We start from the raw sequence: 23,397 nt of genomic DNA, 5'->3' as shown, positions 1-23,397 counted from the left end.
GGCTTATTTTTAATCCGTTGGGTTTTTTGAATTAAACAATGAACGAAGGACAAGAAACAAGGAAAAGAACAAGAGGGAGAAAGAACCAAAGAAAAGAAGAAAAGGATAGAACGAAAAAAAAGAAAAAAAAAAAAAAAAAGTAATAATTATTACGTTGCATGTTTATTGTAGGTGAAAATGAAAACGTTGTCTAACAACTTGCTATGACAAAACCACCCATTTAATTGAACATGTCACAAATGTGGTTCAATCCAATATTATTTATAGGGTTTGTATTAATATTTTTATAATTATATAATAAAACAAACAAAAAAAAAAATAGATAAATTAAAGGTTAATAAACAATAAAAGTATTTTTAATTTGATTAGGTTTTGTGTAGTATTTTTTTATTGTGTTGTTTTTTTTGTAATTTTTTTGTAATATGGACTATTAATTAAAGAATGTATTTTAAGGTTTTTAGTCTATTTTAGTACTTAAGCCGCTTATATAAACTAAAAGGGAAAAAAGAAAGGTGAGATGATGATGCTTTTGGCAATTAGCTTAAAGATTTAAACAACAAGTTGGTGTATTTATATGTTTTCTTTGATTTCAGTTCATGTTCCTTTTTCAAGTAACAAAAATATCAAATAGTAGTTGAGTTAATGTTTTACATTAGTGTTAACTAAATAAGTACATATTTGACTTTTTAACTTGACAAAATCAGTAATAATCTACTTCTCATGTTACTCTTATAACTTTGTCCAGTGCAATTGTTATTTTTAAAAAATCCAGTCAATGTAAAAAATACATTATGCACAAAGTTATTATTTATCATTTAATTTAGAAAATATACTTTTGCACTTATGTAGAGAGTTACTGAAAGTTATTAAAAAAATGTTTCCTTTTGTCTCTACTATCTTATCTAGCCTATTAGGGTATCAGTGACGAGCCAGCGACTGCCACTGGTCAAGTTAGGGGCCCCTCGACGACAAATAGACGCCCCTGTTCAAAACTGCTTCCCAAGAATTCAATTGTTTCGTGCAGCACCCTCACTGTAATTTCTGAGAAAATCAAAGTCATGCCGAAACACAGGTATGTTGAACCGGCGGTTTCTTCATCTGGTTTCTCTCCCACGTCTGAGAAACCACAGCACACACTCTTCTTGTCACAGAGTCTGGTCATGTAAACACTTCTCCCTTCCCCCCCCCCCCCACCATCTCTCTTACCTTTTCTGTCCACCTCTCCTCCTCCCCTCCCCGTCACTCTCACTTACAGCACTGCGAGCACTATATTCAAACCTCCATCAGAAGGAGTGAGGGGAGGGGGGGGGGGGGGGGTCCGAGGGAGTCGAGGGGAGAGAGCGAGTCACCGAGGTCGGTCGGGAGGGGCCTGCAGCCAGGATTTGGAGAGGGAGTTTCAAGTGCATGTTGGGGGGAAATGGACCTGGAAGCACAGGCGACAGGACAGAGGGCCGAAATGGGGACACGCGGCAAGGCTGTGATATCTGGAATATTCCCTTTTTTTACAAGGCACTGATTTTTTGCCCTGGAATAAAGAAGGTGAGAGAAAAAAAAAAACAAAAAGAAAAAAAAAAACAAGAAGCACTCTCTCAAACTCTCAAAAGAGCAAATGAAAGAAAAATCGAACGCCGGGAGACAGGGAGAGCGGAGGACAAGAAATGTATATCCGGCCCCCCCTCCCCTGAACTCTTGGCTACGACTCACTCCGCCTTCTTCTCCTCCCACTTCCGTGAAACCCCCTTAGCCTCTCTTTTCTCTCTGTCGTTCCCCTCTCTTTCATTCTCTCCCCTCCACCTCCTCATGCGGTCGCTTGCGTACATATGCGCCCTTACGATCTCGCTCTCTTTTCCTGCTCTCTCCGCCGGCTGCAGTGCTTTCTTCTCATCCTCGCAGTCTGGCAGCTCCATCCGTGTTCCTCACCTCCTGGACGGAGAAAACACGTGCAGCCTTTTAATGGTCCCAACAACCCTAAACGTTAAACCTCCATAAAAAAACCAGGCCCCTTCAAACAGCTCCTTTTTCCTATTTGTCTCGGGGCCTGATCCCATTCCGCTCTCTTTTGCACTTCACGTTACATTCATAATTTTTTCTCTTTTTCTTTTTGCGTTGAATCATTTTCCAGCGTTCTATCCCACAAATCACTCACATCATAATGGGAATGAGCAGTTCATATAGTGCTGATGGAAAGAGTAGGAAATGGGATGCGGGGTAGGAGGAAAAAAAAAAAAAAAAACGAAAACCAACGTGGTGGTTTGGGAGGAAACGCTAAGAGGAGAGAGAAGTGACTGGGATAGCGGAGAGGAGGAAGGACCCGAGCAACGAGAGGAGGAAAGAGCCAAAACGTGGGATCAACGAAACCGCGGGGAAAAGAAGAAGGAATGACCAGGTACTCTTGCTTTTCTGTTTTAACCCTCTAGTTCTGTTGTTCTCCTTAGTCACCATCTCTTTCTGTCCAAATCCCTATCTTTCAACTTTAAGTTCCTACTATTTTCTTGTTCACTTTTTGAAATCACCTTCAAAAGGCACTTATTTTTGCATTTCTTTTTATCTATTCTGTCTCCTGCATTTTAATCTTCTTGAAAAACCAGTGGTTCACTCGGGATTGTCTTGTTTCCATATTTGCGAGGCTGATATCGAGGATGAGCATTCAGGCATCGGGCGGAGGACAGAATCAAAGCATGTGTGAGATGTGTGTGTTGAAAACGGATGATTATTGTTTCCTCATTCCTTCACTTTTCTTGTCTAATGCTTATGCTGCAAATATTGTGTTAGTATGCACGGTAGGTTTTTGGTCCGTAAGTGATTTGCACGTGCATGTGTGTAGTGAGTGTGTGTATGTCACCATGCATGCTTGAACATGCAGGAGGGCGAACCGTGCTTGGAATTGTGGGGGTCGCTCTCTTTTACTGTTTCTGCCTTGCGTGCTGTTCCCAGTATGCCCTAACTTCCTCTGTGTCCATCACCTTTTCATCCCGGGAACCCCCACCGACTGTCCATCCATCCGGTCGTCCGCTGAGCTCGGGGAAATCAGAGGACAATGGCCACAGATCTCAGGCCTGTATGTGTGTCACAGTTGACTTGTACAGGTTAGCACTAGGCAAAAAAAAAGGCACACTGGTCTTTGAGTTTGGAAAAGTAAAGGTTATTCTAGCGAACGCCTGGGGCGATATATCGTCGGCAGCACTGAGGAACAGCGAGCTGAGCTCGTGGACGCATGTGGTAAAGTGCACATTCTCATCCAGGGGTTTACTTGGTGCATCGAGGCATTAAATCAGAGTCGTTATTGTTGAAATGCACAAAAGCCAAATGCTCTGGCTCTGGCTCTGTTGTGTCGTGAGGTTCGACTCTCTGTTTCCTCTCGGAATAATTCTGGATGATTATTTTGTGGGTTATTGTGGCATCTCTCCACATTTTTGTACAGAGGGAGTGTCGGTGGTTTAGATCTTGCTCCGCTCGTGAGGACCTGCATTTTGGTTCTCGATGCACCTGGATCTGGTAGGTGTAACGTTTGTTTGTGTGTAGGTGTTTATTGGTAAGCAGGTTGTAATGAAAATAAGTGCGTGTTTGTGGTTTTCATAAGGCTGTTCTCCTTTAATAGGGATCTATTCATATTAAAGGGATACTTCACCCCAAAACGATAATTCTGTCATCATTTACACACCTTTATGTCTTCACCGTTACTATCCTTTTTCTGTGAAACACAAAAGATGTGACTTTGAGACTTTTCTCAAAATATATTATTTTTGATGTTCCAAAAGACTAAAGAAAGTGCTACTGTTTTGGAAACAACATGAGGTGAGTAAAATTAAAACAGTTTTCAGTTTTGGTTCCCTTTAATGCGTATGGTTGTTTTTATGCGTCCGTCTTAGAATATTATGCATTCTGTGTGCTGCATATTTGAACAGTTTAGATTTTATGGACAGAGTATGCTTAAAGGCACTGTGTATTTCTTAATTAACATCGAAGATACTTAATTTATGAAACGTCTATTTTGCGAAATGAATTAATTTATTATGTTGTTCTTATATACATTATGCTTGGTTTGTAGATTGGAGTATATTTTTAGTAGTAATTATACAATAATTAATTGATATTGTTCACATTACAAAAAGAGTGTTTATGTCCTGAAGTTGAAGTGGTTAATGGTTTTTAAAAAAATTCTGTAAAAAAAATAAAAAGCTTTATAAATTAAGATATTATCTGCACATACAAAAAAAACGAGCTTCAAAAGTCTGACATCACTTAAAAAATGTGACACAAAATCTAATGCAAATCTGCAAATAAATGTAACGTTTTAGGATTCTGAAATTTTTTTTAAGTATTCTGAACTATTTTGGATCAAAAATTATATTAAGAAATAATTAAAAAATTAAGATTAATAATTTCAAATGAATCATTTATAATCAAATAATTAAATTAGTGACACTGACCATGTGAATCCCTTTGTATAAAAGGTCAGCTGTCTTGTCAATTCATGCTCACTTTTCATATTCTTCAACTTGTTGTTTATGCTGGATAATATAATTTTGTAGTGGTTTGACTTTTGAACCCCAAGGACATTTTTAGATTGGCTAATAACACAACTTAATATTAGTTAATTCTTTTGATTTGTTTCCCATTTTAACATGTTTATAATTTCCTTTCATGTTCATTGAGTATCGGGGTAAAAAATCTTTTTAAAGAGCATAGTGTTTCAGTAGTGTGGTAGGAATATTGTGTTTGCTGCTCTTTGTTTGTTTATGTATCTACAGTTTGTAGCTTTTATATTCATAACGTCTGATCTAACAAAGAGCCTGTTGTTGATATTCATTAATCTGCAGCAATTCTTCAGAAAAGAATCCTGATGGTGGTTTTGCTGTCTGTTGTCTGTGATTGGTTGCTTGCCATGGCCTGTTGGTGGATGGCGTGCATCTGTGCCGTGACCCTAGCCTGACCCTGTTAGCACTCAAGGGGACAGAGGGAAGAAAGAAATCAGGGCGAGCGGAGCCGAGGGTGGGGGGTGAATTTGATGTCTCTTTGATATCAGATTTTGGAAGAGCAAAGTGTCTGGTCTAGCGCTAGACAGAGAGAGAGGCGGAGGAAAAAACACACGGCCGCTTTGCGGCAACACGCTCCGTTTGATACCAAGCCATCGATGGCCGTCAAGGGGACTTTCCGCAAAATAACGCCATTGATTTCAACATCAGAGGAGAGATGAAGTGAGAGGAAAGAGCAAAGGAGAGATGATGCCATGGTGTCAGGGTCTCTAGTGTTATGAAATATTACTCATACCGCTGTCTGTTATGTAACGTTACATAACCCAGGCTTCCGTGGTAACTGTTATTGGAGCTCAACTTGTGATCAGGAGGATATTTGAAACTTATGGATTGGGGCTGAAGAAGTCCTTTGGTGTATAATTTTTAAGAAGTGCATGTAATCACAGTTACCGTGATTGTAACTATGTACCCTCTTTTGATGCAGCTCTACAGAAACGACTCGACATGCGTTTTCCTCCATTAACAAGTCCCTTTGTTGCTAAAATAGCAGTAGGCTTCAAAATATATTAAGACTTTTCAAATAATTATTGAAATCCAACATGCAATTAAACAATCCAATTAGGAATTTTTATTATTTCAGAATTTCTAGTGCAGCAAGGATCTTTTTCTTTGAGTATCTGATATTCTGTACAATGAAGTTCACATGATGAGTGTCCACTAATTTGATTAGTTTAAATAGATTATGTAGAAATAGTGCAAAATGTTATATATTGCTTGTTCATTTTACGTTATGTTTCTTTAATATTTTTCAAAATCCTAAAAACTTTGTTTTATTTACTGGTTTAAATTAGATTTTGGGCCGCAGATTTTTACTGTCTCAGATTTTTTTGAATGGCTTGATGTGTATGGAATTGATATCTGTTTATTAAAGCTTATTTTTGACACGCAAAAATATTTTGCCATTAAAGTGGTTTATTCTTACATTGAATTTTGAAATGCATGAATTTTGAATCTCTCAGCGTAGCAGATCATGTGGCCTTGTTTCAGGCTCATCAGTCTAACCAAGTTGTCATCGGGGAATGTTTCCCATGGTTCTCTGTAACAGAACAGTGTGTAAATTAGCGTCAGCCTTGTGCTTTATATCAAGGTCAGGAAACTTCATCAGTCTTACTTGTGTTTGTTCATGTCAGAGCCCTGTGAGTATTGCATATCAACTGTGTATAGAAAACTTTAATGCTTCTTCAAAGACTTTCATAACTCTTTCAGAATGATTCAATGCATCTTGGGACAATGAATAGTCATTCAGTTTAGTAACTTTTCCATACTCTTTTACAGAGTTTTATTATACATCCTCTGAAGTATCTTAGCCAAGAAAATGAAAAATGAGAGACTGGTTAAGAAGTGGTTAAGGATACGTTATAGAGAAAAAAGCTTTAACTTCATATTATTCTTAATATCGTATGTTATTTTCAATATTGTCACAAAAAATTTAACATTTGGAGTAGATTATTGATGCACAATAATTTAAAACATTTCAAAATCAGTGCATTTGCAATGATAGGATTGATCAATTGATGAACTAAGAAAATGCATGAATCGTTACTCCCATTTGTCTTCAGTATATTGTTCTGACATTTAGATTGACTGACATTAATAGAAATGTGTAGTATGTATGTATAGTATTCTTAATATTCTGCATCAGGTATGTTGAAGTACTCTCTTGTGCTATCATAATGTTATTTGGAGTAACTAATTTGAGCATCCCACTCATGCCGATGGAGCAACATTTAAAAAAAGAAATTACATTCACAGCATTCAATATACCATTCCTTTTCTTATCCACTCACAACTTACCTTTCCCGTGTCCAGATCAAGCAGTGGAACATTTCAACATTTCATTGTCTTTCTCTCCCACTCCTGGTTTTACTCCCTCCCTCTGTTCTCTCCATCTGATGTATTTCTCATTCATAATGGATGTAATTCAACCACATACCATACTGTAATAGATTGCATACACCTCAGGATATCCCCAGTCACTGGACTGTGCTGGATTTTTCCGTTAAGAGAGATGGATGAAAACATGTTAAAGTGAAATATCTCGTGAGGAATTTTCACTTACTCTTGACCTGATACCAAAATTCTTTGCTTCTTAGAAAGAATGAACTGTGACTATTTCAGGAACAAATGTTCAACAAATATTTCTTATATTTATATCATTGTCTGTTTCTCTAGCTGTCCTTGACATAACCACAATACCACAGTATGGTTTGGTTTAAACAAAGCAATTGGATAAAACATAATAAGGCATAATTTAAAAAAATGTTGTTGTGGTGATAATAATTTATTGGGGGTTTTTTTGTTGTTTGATATATATATAGCTTGTTTATTGTAGTAAGATGTTTATACTGTACACCAGTACAGTTAACAATGTACTGCAGCAATATTGAATAAGTGAGTCCAAATCCGGCTGCATTTTAGTTTTTCTGATAGAGTTCTGATAGTTTTCATAGTTTTTTGTTGCAATAGTATTAGTAAATTGTGATGTTCCAGTCTAAAAATGCAGTAAACATTTTTTTTTAGATTTAACAATTAGCACTAATTAGCACAATTTAGAGAGTTAGTCTATTTGTGAAAGAACAAGCAATGGTTGTTTGAACTGTAGAACCCTTGAATGTTGAAAAAATCAAATTAGTCAAGATCATTTTGATCTGTGTGCACACATAAAGCGAAGCAAATTTTAACATCATGTTAATCGCTCTAGATTACTTGTGGGATGTTTAAAAAATATTGTGCGATTAGGAGTGTATTCACACACAACAATAACATGTCAAAACTGGGAAAAAAGTTGCGCAGCAACGCATCATGCGAATTTCCTGCTTGAGTTGAAAATTTTCACTTGCACGGAAGACACAATATCACACTTTTGCAGCAATCGTGTCACCCAATTTGTGTCAACTCAACCCAGCTGTCATTATTTGACGTGTTGGAATTACCAGCTAACCATGCAAACTTGCGTAGCGATAGTAGTGGAATTTTAAAATAAGATGAAAAAAATATATAACTGAAATCTGAAACATTCTTCAAAATATCATCTTTTATGTTCCGCTGAAGAAGAAGGTGATACAGGTTCAGATCTACATGTGGATTTTGGGTGAACTATCCCTTGACAATCTAGAAAAACATTCTTGAGAGGATTGTAATAAGCGTACTTAGGATAATCAGGAAAACTGTGTGGTGAGAAACAAAAACATTAACAATAGTTTCTCTGGAACTCTGGGTGAACAAAATACTGAGAAGAGAATTTCTCATTTATTTGAACTTCCACATTTCCCAGGTTCTTGGACTTATCGGTTGTTTGTTTCATGAAATTTCTTCAGGATAGATCCTTTAGGAAAATATGCAGTTTGTGTTCCAAAAAGGAAGCAGAGGTAGCAGAAGAGCCTGGTGTCAGTGTCAGAAATGGGTTGATACTTTGACGTCTCAATTCCCACATAGCCACAGGATACGTGGAGGATGAATGCACGCAGGAGGATGAATTCCTAAAGAAAGATTAAAACAAAACCCTGTGGGGAATTATGTCAGTTGAGGTCTGCTGTGCTTGTCCAAGCTTGAAAGGAACCCAAGGAGAACACAGGTACGTCAGTGTTATTTTAACTTACACAAATCTAATCTCTTATGCACTTGACAAAGAATCCAAGAATTGTTACTGCTCTTGTAAATTTGCATGGGATAGAATTAATTGAGTGGAAAAGTCTGTCAGAAGTCATTGTAATGTTAGGTACTATGAGCAGATGGTCAAGTTTTCCAGTGCCCATGTAAATGCGATTTGTTTTTAGACAGAGGTTGTAAAAATGCAGTTTTTTTTTGAGAAATGTTCTTTTTCTAATTCTTGCATGGATCTCATAATTCATCTTTCAGCCATGTGTTCATATCATCCTCCCCTGCATCTCAACGCTGTGTCAGAAGGCCGCACGTAGCTCTTCATTCAGACACACACACGCTCGGTACAAACTCACAGTGGCGTGTGATTCAGCCAGATGTCTCAATTAACTGAATGATGCAATTTCCAGTCAGTAGCATAAAACAATGCATTTGGAAAACATGGGCTGAAAATTAAAGGGCTGTTTACCAGTTTAAAGTATCAGGTTCATTGTTCCCGCTAATTTGATCGGGAAACACTGAATATGCATCTTTAGCAAAGGGAAGGCACGTAGAAATGTATCTTTGTTGTGTAATCTTACCGTTGCTCGCAACTGAATCACTACATTTGCATTAATAAGGGATCAGCTTTGCAAATTGTCCTAACACAAACACACAGTAATGTAGATCTGATGCATGTAATGCACGTCTGTAATGATGGCCAATTGTTTTTTATTTTGTTGTTGTTAAATTGACGCTATAGAGAGAATAAGCTATGTAACAACCAGAAGAAAAAAAACAAACTTTTATAGACTTTTAATTTATAGACTGAAATATGCTTGCAGTGGAAGTTTGCAGCTGGAATCAGCACTTTTTTTATTAAATACCCTCAACCTGATTTACATATTAGCTTACATTTTCTGTTTTACTCCTAGGTTAATAGTTGCTCATCAGCTTTTAATTGATTGCCAAGTTAAGGAATGCAAATGTTATTATCACACAATATAATAATATAATATAATATAATATAATATAATATAATATAATATAATATAATATAATATAATATAATATATTACTGTATTACTGAAAATGTACAAATCTAAATGCCACCTAAACCAACAAGTACTATTTGATTTAAAATAAGGTTCAATTTTTGAACATTAATTAACTACATTAGTTCATATGAACTCAAAATAAAAACATACTATTAAAGCATATATTAAACTAACGTTACTTAATTTCAGCATATACTTGTATTAAAATTACTGACTTGTATCTGGTAATATTATTTAGATGATTACCTGAGCTAACATGAACTAACAATGAAAATATTAATTTGATTAATGTGAACAAAGAATAATAAATACTATTGCTCATTATTAGTTAATGTTAATTAATGCATTCATTTCAAGTTAACTAATGGGACCTTATTGTAAAGTGTTACCAACTAACCAGTTTATAGTATAATTTCCTTTGCCATTGTTTCCATTAAGAGCAAGTTCTGTTATCTTATACAGGTGATTTCTTTGATAAACATCTGCCATGCATGATTTTTTTTTTCATTTATATATTTATTTTATATCTTACCATTAGTGTGGATTGTATGTATTTGTACTGATATATATGATTAAATAAATAAATGTAAATATGTATCATAAAAAAAAAAATGTTAAAATGTGTTTTTTTGAGAGAAATCTTATGAGAAATCTTTAGGTACCCAATTTTATAAATGCATTATTGGAAAACCTTGACCATTGTTCTGAATGCCGTGTCCAGTTGTGTTTGTGTGAACAGCTTTGGGATATTATTGTCTGAGTTTTCTATTGTCTGTGTGTGTTTGGGTTGTCATGACATTGAGAGTGTTACTGTTAGAGGCAATGACATTTCACTGTGTAGGAAGGATCTGATGATTGGAGCTGATAGTGTGTCTAATATACTGCACTTAATATCTTGCGGGGGGTAACAGTGGTCTGTCTGAACATATGTTTCTTTGGTGAAGCAGTAATTATGGAAATACAGTTGTGGTGTAAGGGTTAACAGCTGCGGCTCGCTGGAATGTGTCCACATGTTGTGTGTGTGTTGGAATGTTTCCAGGTTAATGCAGAGAATTCCCTGGCAAATTCGTACCTTTGACGAGAGCCTCTCTTTCATTAGATATCGTGCTTCTTTTTCCATTTTTTACTTTTTTTTCCCTCTATTGTCCTCACATATAACTGTCTTCCTGCTTCCTTCTCCCCTCCCCCCTTTTCCTCTCTCTTTCCCTCACCAGCCTCCTGCGTTACCCCATGTGTTCGCTCTCCGTCTGTCTCTCTCTCTCTATTTATTTCACACATGAATTTCAAACCCTGAGGTGCTGGGGGGTTGGGTGTGAGCAATAGCGAGACAAGGAGAGAGACTGTATTTGCGTGAACGAGTTATCTATATGCATGCATAGAGTATGAGGATCCTAATTCAGATACTTCAGTATGTTCATTTACATGCAAACGTTTGTGTGTGTGTCTCGTGAGAGACAGAGAGACAGAGACAGTGTCTGTTATCGGTGCATTAGAGTGCCTGGTACTGTTGGCCGTGTCTGATATGTAGCTCTCGTTCTCAAAGGGCTGCAGTAATTGGGCCTTACATCTGTCTTTTTTCTTTTGATTGGCCAGTTTCGTGTAACAGTGCAAAGGGGAGCTGGCATTCTGTCGTGGCCATTACATTAACACTTTTTGTTACTGTAATATGCAATGAACAGTATTGTTCAGCCAAAAATTAAAAATCTATCATCATTTATTACCCTTGTGTCATTCCAAACCTGTATGATCTTTATTCTGTGACCAAAAAAAGTATTTTAAAGAATGTTGGAGGCATTGGACCTTCCATTTTATGGACAATTAATGCAGAAGAAAGAACATCATACAGGCTTGGAATGACAAGAGGGTGAGTAAATAATAATGAGAATTTTCATTTCTGGCTGAAGTACCCCTTTAACAACTCATCTCCACACAACTCACTTCTCAAACTCATTTTGTGTAAACAGTCTCCGAAGTTATATTGATCTGAGTGGCTAAACAGACCCTCAAGAGAGCTCTGGGACACTCAGAGAAATTCAATTCATGCTTTAGAGACAAGACACTCTGCCTTTAAACTAAATAACATATTTTAAAATGTCTTTTTTAGATGTCAGGGACCATTTCATATTTTTAGTTCTGTGAGGGGCTCTATAAGGATCTATCTATCTATCTATCTATCTATCTATCTATCTATCTATCTATCTATCTATCTATCTATCTGTCTGTCTGTCTGTCTGTCTGTCTGTCTGTCTGTCTGTCTATCTATCTATCTATCTTTCTGTCTGTCTGTCTGTCTGTCTGTCTATCTATCTATCTATCTATCTATCTCTGTCTGTCATTGTATCATTCTATTATTCTGTTCATCTGTTCATCTGTTCATCTGTCCTTTCATCCAATCATCCATCCATCCATTCGAAAAACTCGACCATTATTTTGAATAGGTTTGCAAGATTTCAGGAATTTTCCATGGGATATAATGGAAATAGGAAAATTATAGGAATTAACAGGAATATTTGGGAATTATTAAGAATTAATGGGAATTATTGCAAATATAGTTGAAGCGAATAGGTTTACATGTTTATTTTATTCAACATATTCAACTTTTTTCAGCTTGTTCAGTGAAAGAGTTCATTTCTACTTTAAAAAAATAAATGTCAAAAATTATTTTTTTTTTAAATCTAAATTTAAATACCCCAAATTTCAAATGAATTCCTGTGAATTCCCATGATGTTTCCAGCTTTGCATATTTCCAAAATTCTCCAGCTTATCTTACCCAACTTAATTTACTGGAAATGTTCTGGCCCTTTGCAACCCTAGTTTTGCATGATGGGGGGACCTATCCAAAAATGTTTGTGTGAACAGGTTAGTTATTCCTAACTGATGTTTTTGATTCAGATTCGGGCTGCTTAATTTTAATCGTATTCATCCAATTGCGTTAATACTGATTCAATTTCACAATTTAGTTGTGAAATTTTGTGTTGAGGCTTGTTGCTGTATTGCTTGAATGTACATTTAATGGACCTTGAGTTGATATATGAGTCAGATTTTTTCTCTCCCTACTTTCTTTCTTTTCAGATCACAGTTCTTATTCAGCTGGAAGAAATGGCAGTTACATAAAGTAAGTAAAATGCATGATCAAAACGAGGAAAAGAACCTATAGTGAACACATTTTCTTCTTATAATTATTTTTTATAAATATTTTTTAATGAATCTACCAGTTAGATTGTTGTTTACAGTACTATCTATCTTCTCTACTAAAGTATTCATGACTGTTATGAGAGATGTTACCTTTACATTAACATTTATCCAAAGCGACTTACAAATGAGGACAATGGAAGCAATCAAAATCAACAAAAGAGCAATGATATGCAAGTGCTATGACAAGTCTCTGTTAGCTTAACGCAGTACATGTAGCAAGGTTTTTGTTGTTGTTGTTGTTGTTGTTGTTGCTGAATTATATAATAAATAAAAAGAAAACAGATAGATGTTGAAGTGGGAATTGTATGCTGTAAACATGCTTTTTATTGTTACCTTAATAACACTGTTAGGTGTCGAGGTCAAACATAAACTACATTGTTGCTGTAATTTCTAACTTGCGAAAGTGGATTCAGAACAGTTGATTCCACACAGCTAAACAGTACAGCAGTCTTTAAAGGGATAGTAGGGGTGAACTATCCCTTTAATACACAAAACTTTGAAATTGCCATAGAAATAAGACACATAGACCAAGAAGATGAGTATAATTAAGTTCAGGTTCAAGGCTCTAAGACATTTAAAAACACAGGCTGCTATCAAATCTGCTGTCACTATATACTTGTCCTTTTCTCGTCTCTCTCTTTGCCCTGCATTGTTCTCTCTCTCTCTCACTCTATCTCTTTCGCCCTCAGCTGCATGAGTCACTCGTTTAACTGAATGTTGATTGCAAAATAGTTCAATTACTATAGATTTCCAGCCCTTCATCCTTTTCTGCCTCCTTCCTTTAATGTCCTCTTAAACACACGCATACCCACATCTCATCGCATGTATCACTTAGTGCAGCAAGAAAATAAAGAAATAAATTCTTTCTTGATTTGTGACCAGGCTTTTTGAGCGATCCATTCATTTTCTTCATCTGAGTTCATGGGAAAATACATACAATGTACCTCAGTGAAATTGCCTCTGATAGTGACTTGTGTTAAGTTAAATTGAGACTTATAGATATGTGTTTTATGGCTGACTGTGTGATGACTTGAACAAGGCTGAAATCATGTTTAAGAGTCTGTGGTGATCTTCTCAAACAGACGAGGTGGTTTTGCTAAGTGATGGGTGTAAAAGAGAAAGGGAGGGGAGCAGATGTGGATTTGGGCTTTGTGGTTTTACAAGGATTTCTTTACATACAGACCATAATTTAAGACCTTTGCTGTGAAATTCCCATTTTCTGCAATACACTGCCATTCAAAAAGTGAATACTTTTATTCTTCAAGGACACATTAAATCGATCAGATTAACTGTTACAAAAGATTTCTGTTTCTAAGAAATGCTGTTTCTAACTTTCTATTCATCAAAGAATCCTGACGAAAAATGTGTCATGGTTTTAACAAAAATATTATGCTGAAAAAATGATCTTTAAAAAAAATGGGAAGTTTGCAGGTTAAAATACGCAAAAATAAGCAGCATAACACTGACAATAATAAGAAATATTACTTGTCCACCAAATCAGCATATTAGAATGATTTCTGAAGGATAATGTTGCTTTGCATCACAGGAATAAATTACATTATAAAATATATTCAAATAGAAAACTTATATTTTAAATTGTAATAATATTTCACATTATTACTGTTTTTATAGTATTTTTATCAAATAACTGTAGCCTAAGAGTATAAAAACATGACAAAAACGTAAAAAATCCTACTGACTATCAGAAGAAAAAAGATTGAAATAGCGTTTTTGGAATTTATTTTAATGTTAAGCATCATGTTCAGTCTTTGCAAAAATTAACAGTGTTTAATTGGAGAAATACATTAATCATTAAATTTAAATAAAACAGATTACCATAAATCTTTTTTTTCTTTTAAGTACCATAGTATTTACTGAATTGCTACCTAAATGCCATAGTACTTTAAATGAATATATGCTGACAATTCAGTATTGTCATATCAAAGTACCATGGTATTACCATCTGATCCCATGGTGATGTCACAGTATTCATTTCTTATGGATATGCTTTACAGTACTAATGATAACTGTTGTTACTAGGGCATTTTTGTGGAAAATTATGGTTACCATGGTGAATTCTTTTAAGTATGATACCAAAGAGAGTAACCAGCTCAGATCCTGGCTTCCTCATTACCTACCTTTTTGGAGAATTAAATGTATTACAAAAATGACAAATTTAGGTAGTTATTTATATGAAACGCCACCTTTAAGCACATAAATACTTGTAAAGCAGACTTTTAAAATAAATAAAACTCAAAAGTCCAGTCTAAATGTTCTTTATGTTGCATTAGTGCTTTAGAGAGTCCAAGAGGCTCTTTGTACGTTTTCTCCCTCTCTCCCATTTTCTCTTGCCCTCTCTCCTTCATCCCCTTTTATCCATCACTCGACTCAATATTGATCTGAATTCATTTGTTTCTTATTGATTTAGCTCTCCGCCCTCTGCCGCATTGTGCAAACACAAGGACACACAGACTGCTCAGACCACTGCCAACACACACTCAGCCTCGCACGCCATAAACCAGTCACTTCTTTAGTGCACATTACTCCAACTCAAATACAAAAGACATAAAAGGTTTTTATCATTAATTACAATCATCCTTAAACATACGTTTTCATTCGAAACGCAGCACTATTTAGGAGTAAAAAGAGTTTGCAGACACACAGAGAGAGACACACTCGCTTGCTCCAGGTCCTTCTATCAGGCTGTGTAATGATGTAGACTGGAGGCGAAGATGCCATATTGATCACTGTCCTGAAAGTATGAATTGAGGAGGACCTGACAAGTGACACAATTAAAGCCGCAGTCCCTTGAAAACCTCTAAAGAGCCTCTTTTATAAGAAAAAAGACGATTTTTTTGGTATAATTTGTGAGTATTATAAAAATAGAATGCCGTTTTGAGTGAGTATTTGTGTGTATGTGTCAAAGGTGTTTTCTATATAATACAATAAAAATAAAATACAGTAAATATTACAAAATAAAAGAAGTCATGAGAGGTATAGTTATAGCTTTTTGTAGCATATAGCATTTGATTAAATTGATCAATATTTTATTAAACAAGCTAAAATGGATTTCTATTATTTTCTTGGATTTCTCTTCCCTTCTTTTAAAATTTACATTTTTCATACTTAAAATGCCATGGAATTGTTGAAATGTCTTGGAGCACTATTAAATAGCATGGTAAACGAATATGGTGACCATTTAGTACTGTGGTGCAAATAAAAGTAACATGATGCAATTACTTCAGTCTTAAAAAAATTGAATTGGGAAAAATGTAGTAGTACTGCTCAAGATTAATCTGTAAAAATGTATCAACAGAATATTCAGGTTTATAGGTGTAGGTATAATAGTTACAATGCCCCATATATTCTTCCATGTGAAATTCATAAAAACATTCTGAAATACTAAAAAAGCTGGTCATGACCTTTCAACACATCACATTGACTCATTTCAATAGTGTTTCCAAGGTACTCATATTGTGATAAATACTATCTTCTGTTACTTGCCTTTTCTCTACATACATCTTAAAGAATTTTTCCTTGTCACTGTCACCTTTGACTTGCTTACTGTAGGGTTTTTATTGCTGCTTTAAAAGTATTTTGTATTGTGAAATGTGCTTTAGAATTAAATTACAGGTATTCATTTGGCACTTTCACTTTTTTGTGTTGTTTTATTCATGTAGCTAAGATGTTCATTGATTTTTTTTAGCAATGTCATCTGCCGTTCTTTCTATTCAGATATATGAGAGTCTGAATTTATTAGCTTGTATTATTCAGTGTAAGAATGGATAGTGTGTGTGCGTCACATACTGTATGCATTTTTATTAATTCAGGATAAGTGCAGCTCTTAACCTATAGACTTTTTCATCAACAGACGTGGACCTCAGTTCAAATTTCTGCTTGCCGATTATGTTTCTCTACATTAGTCAAGGAGCACTTATATACAATGAAAGTGTTACCTGACAATGTACACCGATAATAGCATCCAAAGTAAATCCTGCTGCATTTAACATACATAATTAGTGAACATTGATACAAATTTTAGACAGACAGATTGATCAGTCTGTGGCTGTAATGTGTCATTCAGAACAATTTGTCATTGTATTGCCTTTTTAAGAGGCAAACCTAGTGAAGATATGACAAATGTCATTAATGTTTTGTGTAAAGCAAAAAAAAAAAAAAAAAAAAAAAAGTTGTAGCCAAGTCCTTATCCAGTAAATCTTTTAATACAGATATCCATTAATAATGCATGTCTTTTCTGATGGCAGGAATGCTGTGGAACTACAGTTTGCAATCCTCCATGTTATTCCTTCCCCAAGACTGGAATGATGGAAGGAATTTCAGCATGTACGGTAATAATGAAAATCACCTTCTTTCTCATTCTTTGCTTTTATATCTTGACCTCTCTCTCATACATTATGACTGAAGGGGATTTCCAGCATTTCATGTTTCTTTGATGTTTAGAAATAATGATTTGAATATTAGAGACAAGAAATCTGATAAAACATGGTCATATTTCACCACAAGATCAGAGAGAAAAAAAATAATATAATATATGAAAATGAAGTCTATTTTTTGTCAATTTTCATTACAATTAAACTCCAAATTTTTAGGATGTTTGACTTATAAAAGTTTCCATTATTTTCAATAATGATACTTTTAAGTACTCTAATAGCGTGCTGTTGGGGTGGGTGCTCAGGAGTATTGAACTGAGTTATTTTTGCTGCTTTAAAATGACCATCTTTTAAAGTATCCTCATAAATTTAGGTCTTAAAGGTGCAATAGGTAACTGTCTCCAGAAACATTTTTTGTTATGCTTTTTGAAAGTCCATGAATATATGTATTCATATATTCTGTGGAAGGTGCAGGACCAAGAAATGTTCATCCAATCAAAATGCTCGGAACGAAAATGCTCTGCAGACAGAGCGAGAATGGCAGGCAAACACCAACAACCTGATCTTCCTTCCTGGTATTGTAGTAATTTTACTAAATGTGCTATAAAGTGTTCTCACCGGTGGATAACACATGATGTATTGTAGTAATGTTGTCTCTGATCGTCTGATATGCGTTCAGGAGGCGTGGCTTTGGACGGCGATTTGCAGGGAGGGTGGGATGTTCACTTTCAGTGCTATCAAAGCTAAAGTAAGCATTTTCCAAGATCTCCTACTGCACCTTTAAGTGAAAGGTGTCTTCATTGAGTTAGTGTTATTATTGTTTTTTGAATTGAAGCTAGTATTAGTTTTTGGTGTGAAATTTCTATGTTATCATGAAGAGCTTATTTAAAGCAAAAATAACTATATTGTGATATATATTGTTAATAGCTATATCGTGATATAAGATTTTGGTCATATCGCCCACCACTACTGTGCTGTAATACAAATATTTTTATTGCATAAACAGTTCTGCAAATAATATACCATGATGTTTCTTTCCTGCATAAAAAAGATTTTTTGCATTTAAATGAATGAAAATAAAGTAATTGTGCAAAATGTCTCCAATAATCATAATAATTTGCTTAAATACCTCATTTATTTATTTTATTTATTTATTTATTTTTTATTTTGGTGTTAGATACGATGTGGGCATGTTTTTGTGAGATTCACCGCATACAAATCTGTCTTTGCTTTGACAAAAAAACAGAGCACTTCCAATTTCAACATGAAATTCTCACCTACTTATGGATTTTATGAATATATTTTTGGGCATAATTTTACTCTCAAAAAATCCGTTGTTTCAATGCATATTTACCCTTTACATATAATTTAGAGTTATGTTCAAAAACAAACCGAACATGTTATAGATCCACATCCAGACGCACACAGCTGGCACGGCACTTAGCTGCCACTGACAACACTGCCCTGGCAACCGATGGGCACATCGCCAAGCCAGCAAGTTGCCAAGCAGCGAGTTCCCATAGCAACCTGCCATTCGCTGGCTTTTTGAATAAGGTATCGTCAGACAGACACACAGGCTTATGGCTTTGGGTGAGGTGGAGAGTAGAGGAAGATTGACAGAAGAAATAAAAGGAACGAGCTAGTAAAAGAGATGGAGAGAGAGTTTGTTAACTGGCCCAAAATTGAACTTAAACGTATGCGATAAACTTTGAATCTTTTTCACGTTGTGTACACATTTACACTAAATGAAAATGTATATCCTTTTTAGTTCCCTTTTTTATTCAAAATTCAAACTACATCGACATTTGGAAATGTAGAACTCAAAATGAAAAGATTTTAGAACTCCTGAACATTCGTTCCAGCTTCATCACTGTGTGGTCTCATAATTAAGATCATGACAAGTGTGTGACCTTATGTCCCTATGATTTGTGCTGGCAAAGACACACACATACACATGCAGGTTGGCAAAAAGCTGGCACTGGCACCACCATGCCGCATTCGCACGTGATTGGACTGTGAATGTGGCAGTGAGAGAAAGAAAAGAAAGATAGGGTGGAGCCGAGCCAGAGAGGGAAGGACAAAAGTCTTTATAGATATTAAACCGCAAAAGTGACCTAAACAGTAACATTAAGAGCAGGAGGCCAAGTTGTCGACGGTTAGGTTTGTAGTTTAGTTTGCGTCAGTAAAATGAATGTGTTTGGCTTTGAAAAGGACAGGGAGTGAGAAAGGAGCTGAATAGACCATGCAGTTAATGTTTGGACCGCATTCACGTCTCACCCTGGAGAGCTCTGTCATTGTCAGACGAACAGAGCTGTCCAACATATGTGTCCGCATTTGTCTGGGTCTCTGTCTGTGAGAAGAGCAGTGTGAACATTAACTGTTTCCTGTTAAACGAATGGTTCACTCAGAAATCGTAAGAATCTGCTCATCTTCCCCTCCAGTGAGCTGTTAACTGATGCAGATGGATCATTGAGTGATTTGAACTCAAAAACCGTATCAGTTGATGTGTAGAACTAATGATTTCAATGTTTGAGAGATGAATTCTGTGAAAGCGCGGCAACAATATTTCACCCAAAATATACCCCTTTTTTTTTTTAAGATATTTTCAGGACAGTTAGGAACCCTCCCTAACTTTTATTCTCAATAGGGATATTTTTATTATCCTAATACTATATTTTTATTTCATAAAGTAAAGGTGTTATCAACATTATCATTATCGTAACCTAATGATAATAAGTCATTTTATTTATTTATTATTATTTATTTAAATATTTATTGGCTTTAATTGTTATGAAAATATGCTTACATTTCTGTATTCAAAATATTTTTTTTCTGTCGATTTTGGTTTTGAATATGACCTGGACATGTTTTTGATATGGTTTTGTGAGATTCAGCCTAAGCAGCTTTGTGTCTTTGCTTTGGCAAAGAACCATATCAGTATGATTATTCACACACAAATCCTTCAATTTTGTTTTGTGAATCAGATCAACAAGTTCATGGAAAAGATTCAAATTAAAAGAATGATTCATTCATGAAATTGGTAATTATAGGGAGGATTTAAAAATTTCCATTAAATAGTGATGTAAAATTCTCTATTATTGATTGGAATATAATGCCTGATGTCAGTTTATAAATCCTCATTTATAGTAATTGAATGTAGAATTTAATACATTTCTCCTTTTGTTTTGTGCAGAATGAATATCCTGAGTTTGGAACACCATGTGGGTGAGTAAATACTGACATTTCATGCAATTTTGGGTGAGCTATAATTTAAATGAAAGGCTGGCGGGTGCCAAGGATCTGGTAATTGTTTGTGGGTACACAAACGTTTGAGGTAACAAATGCCAGAATGAGAATCTTCATTCTAGAGTCAAGCAAAAACAGACTGATCCACAAGCTGGATTCATTTTCCAGGGTTTCAGACACACAGGAGTTCAAAATGAAACCGATGAAGGGCATTTTTCTTGTTTGAACTGCATATGAAATTGATTGTCATTGAAGTCACCTCGTTAAGCTTGTGCAATTTCCAAGTGCTTTAAAATCAGACTTTCTTAAGGGTTGCTTCCAGTAGTGCAATAAGTACAGCCTTTGAACAACAGCACTATTCATGATGACTTGATCGATGCAGATTATTATTTTTTTTTGTATTTTCATATTTCATTATATGAAAAATTTCATTTCGGTCTCCTGAATTGTATATGAAGTACCCATTCCAGCTCTTAGAAAGTCTCCATAGATTGATTTGCAGTTCGAGGATACAGAATGAATGTTAGAATTCGTAAAAACAATATTGATGACTATTATTAAATAATCATTTTTGTCCTTTGACATACATGTCTGGACATAAAAAATGAATACATTCCCATAAAGCACTCCTTAAAGTCATAGTTTGCCCCAAAATAAAAATTCTGTCACTAATTACTCACCATAAGAATACACATGAAGATATGAATGAAACCTGAGAGATTTCGGTCCTTCTACTGAAAGTGGTTGGTCAGTGGACATACATAGAGCTCATCAAATATGGTTAACAAAAGCTCAGTTGTACTTGCTTGACATGCGAGAGCAAACCTCAGTAGTTCCTGCACATCAAAAAGCACATTTAAGTTTCCGTTTACCATATTCAATAAGCAGAAGACTTGGAGTAAACCGCTTGATCCATATGGTTTATTTTATCATGTCTACGAGTTTTTGATCTTTCAGTGGAGGGACAGAAATATCTCAGGTTTTGCTTCATTTGTGTTTCGAAGATGAACAAAAGTCTTATAGATTTGAAACAACATGATGATGGTACATTTTTGGGTGAACTATCCCAAAAGAGGTTGAGAGGCTAAACCTTCTGTTCATTATTTTGTGTTTGCTCATTTAATAATAGTATTCATCTTTTTTTAATAGGAGTATTGCAGTGTGATTTTTTTTCATGCCAACATAAAATCCCTTGTGCACGAGAGCTTGTGTGTAACAGTAATATAATTTGGATGATGTGTTGCTTTACATAAGTTGTCCAGTAGGGGAAGACATTACACATGAAATCTATTGACACCTGATCGTGAGAGTGTCAGTGCGCTGCAGGCTGAGGTAGTTGGTTGTATGGTTTTGCATCATAATCAGCCTGGAGTTAACTGTACAACCTTCTAGCTTTCCCTGCGGTGTCACCATTACGCCGAGGTGAGTATGAATGACCATCAGCTGCATAAAGACAAGCATTTCAAATGTTCTTGCCTTAAAATTGGGCTGCAACCATATGGTCTGAATCAGCACAGAAGCACCTTCATTGTTGTTGTTTTTGTAGTTTCAGTGTTTGTTGCGCTATTATTCACAGGCTGTTAGTTGCCCGTCTGCCATATGGCCAGTTTGGGTGAGTGCCCAAATGCCCCCGTCCACAAGAGGGCTCCAACAAATCAGTCAAGTCTAGTAAATTCCTAATTAAAAACAGGAAGGTGGAGATAACAGATTGAAATTAAATATAAATGTGTGAGGATAAATGTGTTTTGTGTACTTAATAGGGTTGTTCGACTTCAAAGCATAGAGAATGGCACTAGCAATGTCAAGTCACTGGTTCGATTCTCAGGGATGCATGAAACGATAATTTGTATACTTTTTTTATGTTGCATTGGATAATACAGGAAATTGCATTGAGAAAGCCTTTTAAATTCCAGTTCAGTTCCTGAAGCAAACAGGATGCAGAATTTGAAATAACTAAAAATGCTAAAATTGTAGATTTAAAAAAGACATTTCTTTTTTTCTGTGTAAATTACTAATAAACATCAACATATGAGTAGTATATGAGTAAGCAGCATATTTAAGTAATTTGCTAAAATTTGATATTAAATAATAAATGTTTGAGATTCTGCCAATACAAATTTTTCATGGTTTTCATGGTATTTCATGGTTCATTGTGGAACAACCCTTAATGAAGTTTTATTTTTTAATTAATTAAGTTTAATTATGTTTTAATAAAACATTAACACCAAATTTTAATATAATTTATTTTTCTGAAAACAATAAGATGGATATTTTGTGTCACTTCAAAATTAAATTATAGGTTTTTGTGGCTGTTTTGATTATTGGGATAATACTGAACAGCTGAGAAAGTATTAATCAGAACAAAAAATTTATTCTACATGTTGATGAATATCAACAAATAGACACAAGTTTCCTTGAAGAAGAATTTTAAATCTTATAGGATCCACAGAAGATTTTAAGAGTCATAATGTAATATAATATAATATAATACAATATAATATATCAGCAATTTGTGTTTTAATACACAGATATTTCTGAATTGCTTTCAATTGCTTTTCAAATGACAAATAATGTTGGTAATGCATCTCACCTTTTTACTCAAGATAAGCACACAATAGCTGATAAAACTGCAACAGGAGATGGTATTTTATCATTGGAAATCAATTCACACAAGTATTTATGGTTCAGTACATGGAGAAATAGCACTGCTGTGGCACTCATTCTTCTCATTTTTCCTCAGTATTTTGGTCAAAACCAGGCAGCACTTCATTACCCATTTTCCATTACCCATAATCTGCTAATTAGCTCATTTTAATCTGTTTTCAGGTGCAAACCGCCATTCTTTTCTTCTCAAGGACATACATTATAATAATAGCAGGATATTAGGATGGG

General features: G+C 35.1%; 1 protein-coding gene across 2 annotated transcripts in view; it reads left to right on the top strand.

Annotated features, from left to right (window-relative positions):
• The window catches only part of LOC109085862 (chromosomal protein D1-like), a 166,714-nt gene that overhangs the window by 124,666 nt on the left and 18,651 nt on the right, over positions 1–23,397 (top strand). The window contains exon 1 of one of the 2 annotated variants that reach the window (XM_042755810.1): positions 20,462–20,484. The exons of the other annotated variant lie outside the window; for it this stretch is intronic. The gene's annotated coding sequence lies outside the window, so the exon portion shown is untranslated. Of the gene's footprint in view, positions 1–20,461; positions 20,485–23,397 lie in introns of those variants that run through there. 2 annotated transcript variants of the gene reach the window in all.

This window comes from Cyprinus carpio, unplaced genomic scaffold (assembly GCF_018340385.1).
Source record: "Cyprinus carpio isolate SPL01 unplaced genomic scaffold, ASM1834038v1 S000006749, whole genome shotgun sequence".
Taxonomy (NCBI): Eukaryota; Metazoa; Chordata; class Actinopteri; order Cypriniformes; family Cyprinidae; genus Cyprinus; species Cyprinus carpio.
Note: the sequence above shows the minus strand (reverse complement) of the source record. Positions and strands in the feature narration are given on the sequence as shown.